This window comes from Glandiceps talaboti, unplaced genomic scaffold, assembly GCF_964340395.1.
Source record: "Glandiceps talaboti unplaced genomic scaffold, keGlaTala1.1 scaffold_51, whole genome shotgun sequence".
Taxonomy (NCBI): domain Eukaryota; kingdom Metazoa; phylum Hemichordata; class Enteropneusta; family Spengelidae; genus Glandiceps; species Glandiceps talaboti.
The window spans coordinates 2,813-5,725 of record NW_027554303.1 but is presented as its reverse complement, the minus strand read 5'-3'; the positions used below and the strand labels follow the sequence as shown (position 1 = coordinate 5,725).

The following is a 2,913-nucleotide window of genomic DNA, read 5'->3' as shown; positions in this document are numbered from 1 at the left end:
TGAAGTAAATAGCATAGTTTTCCTGTATCGTGGTTGGTGGTAAGAACGTCGCCAACGATATAGTGATGCCTACCAGCTCCTCAATGTATCCACAACAGTCTCCCTATCACTATTCCATTGCTTCCTCAATGCTTGGAAGGACCAATCCTCTCGTAGTAACTGCTTGTCTCTCCCTTCTTCTCTCATAGTATTGTAGTAATAGTTCAAAGATACAGCTACGAAAATATATGGTCATGTGGATGAGGATTAGATAATATTATTTCGGCTTTAATCCATAAATAAATCTTCTTTTCTATCACTGGCATCTGCAACTACTAGTTTCTCTTGTCGACCTCTACCTTGGATACACAGATCTTGTGAATTGCAAGCAAAATTCGTCCCCACAATCATACATTTCCTGTCTTGTTCAAAGACACAGAACGCTCAGTGAATGAATGAATGTGTGTGTGTTGATTGATTGGTTTATTTCATGGTAGATCGAAGATTGCAGAATGAGTAAAGTTTTCACTCTTTTTTTGTTTGTTTTTATTTTTATTTTATTTCGTTTTTCAACAGACACCGCCAATGTATGCTGAAACTACACACATATTTTATTTGCTTTGTGTATTTTATATATCCACTCAAACAAATCAGAAATATGTAAAAAAAAAAAAAAAAAAAAAAAAAAACCCAAACTTTTTTTTACACAATATCACATTTATTATTGAAAAAAATCAATGATTTATATAACTGTCATTTAGCTATTCTGTCAATTACTTCTTTAGCTCTCCAATTGCAGAATCTTAGTTGTTCATCTTCGTAACCTTCGTCATGGTAGATGATTAGTGTATCACGCATATATGCACCTGGATCAGTCACGTCATTCAGTTCCATGGAAATGCGTGAAGTACCGTATACCAAAATCAATACGATGCATTCTTCTTGTCCCATCTTCCCAAATTCACACTCAAAAAACACGCCCTCGACACGCTTTGTTTCTCCATACCGACAACAAAGAAATCTTTTCAGAAAATCATTAGCTACTTCATGGGGCTTCTTCTCTTTGTTCTTCAAACAAGGGAAGACGTCTTCAAAGCACAGGTCACCTTGCTTCTTAATGATATTCTCTGCCTCTGCATCGCCGAAGTGTCTGGTAATAGATTTCAGGTCTTCCATGATGATACTGCTTATTGTATCTTGTAGTCGTCACTTCCAAAATCGTTCGTTCCTCCGGGGATTATGAGTGTGAGGTACTGACGAGATGTGTACTCCTGATCAGTGGCTGTTCAGCGGATGATGAGAGTCGGTGAAAACACCGCCATTTATATAGGCAATGGGCTATTAACCATCGGGCAAAAAAAACACGTAACGTCGTTGTTGACCAATCGGCGACCAAATTTTATTGCCTTTTGTTACGTTATTTTTTTAAATTTTATTTCGTTTTTCAACAGACACCGTCAATGTATGCTGATGAATGATTTGGTCGATGGCACTCATCAGCAATAATGAGAACAAATGTCCTTGGGTTTTTAACTTTTTCTTGCATATGTTGCTTCAATATTTCCACGTCTTTATGTGCATACATCCGTACAATATTGGTCATGGCATATTCTAGTCTGTCTTTGAACTTCTCCCCAATATCTTTTGAGAGCAAACCAAATGCATGTGAGCGGATGATGAGAAGTTGGTAAAGACACCGTCAATGTATGCTGATGAATGATTTGGTCGATGGCACTCATCAGCAATAATGAGAACAAATGTCCTTGGGTTTTTAACTTTTTCTTGCATATGTTGCTTCAATATTTCCACGTCTTTATGTGCATACATCCGTACAATATTGGTCATGGCATATTCTAGTCTGTCTTTGAACTTCTCCCCAATATCTTTTGAGAGCAAACCAAATGCATGTGAGCGGATGATGAGAAGTTGGTAAAAACACCGCCACGTTATTTTTTTTTATTTCGTTTTTCAACAGACACCGTCAATGTATGCTGATGAATGATTTGGTCGATGGCACTCATCAGCAATAATGAGAACAAATGTCCTTGGGTTTTTAACTTTTTCTTGCATATGTTGCTTCAATATTTCCACGTCTTTATGTGCATACATCCGTACAATATTGGTCATGGCATATTCTAGTCTGTCTTTGAACTTCTCCCCAATATCTTTTGAGAGCAAACCAAATGCATGTGAGCGGATGATGAGAAGTTGGTAAAAACACCGCCACGTTATTTTTTTTTTATTTCGTTTTTCAACAGACACCGTCAATGTATGCTGCTGAATGATTTGGCCAACACTGTATGATTTTTCGTAATAAAATTCAAAACAATCTCCCATGCCAGGCAACTTTGTATGTTCCTTAGGATATGCCCTTTAATGGCAATGTACCGGTCAGTACCCCAAGGTACACGCAGACAGTAGGTAGAGCGCCACCATGTCAACTTTTGGAAAGGCATATTCCTTGAGATAATCAGGTTTGTAGATCATGATCTAGACGTTGCCATAAACTCGTCCAATATCGTACTTATTAAATCCAATGTATATCATAGATGAGTAGTCGTGGCCGAGTGGTTAAGGCGATAGACTTGAAATCTATTGGGTTCTACCCGCGCAGGTTCGAATCCTGCCGACTACGTACGATCTTTTCATGTTTGGTTTTGTGAAATTCACAAGTATATAAAATAACACGTCTTAACTTAACTTAACTTACTGTGCTTGGTGGGTAAGATACATGGTCATGTGGATGATGATTAGATAATATTATTTCGGCTTTAATTCATAAATAAATCTTCTTTTCTATCACTGGCATCTGCAACTACAACTTTCTCTTGTCGACCTCTACCTTGGATACACAGATCTTGTGAATTGCAAGCAAAATTCGTCCCCACAATCATACATTTCCTGTCTTGTTCAAAGACATAGAACGCTCAGTAT

General features: G+C 37.6%; 1 non-coding gene across 1 annotated transcript; it reads left to right on the top strand.

Moving 5' to 3' along the window:
• The first annotated feature begins 2,532 nt into the window (after window positions 1-2,532).
• Window positions 2,533-2,614, top strand: Trnas-uga (transfer RNA serine (anticodon UGA)). The gene has a single exon. It is a non-coding gene; the product is annotated as a tRNA-Ser (tRNA).
• The last annotated feature ends 299 nt before the right edge of the window (window positions 2,615-2,913 follow it).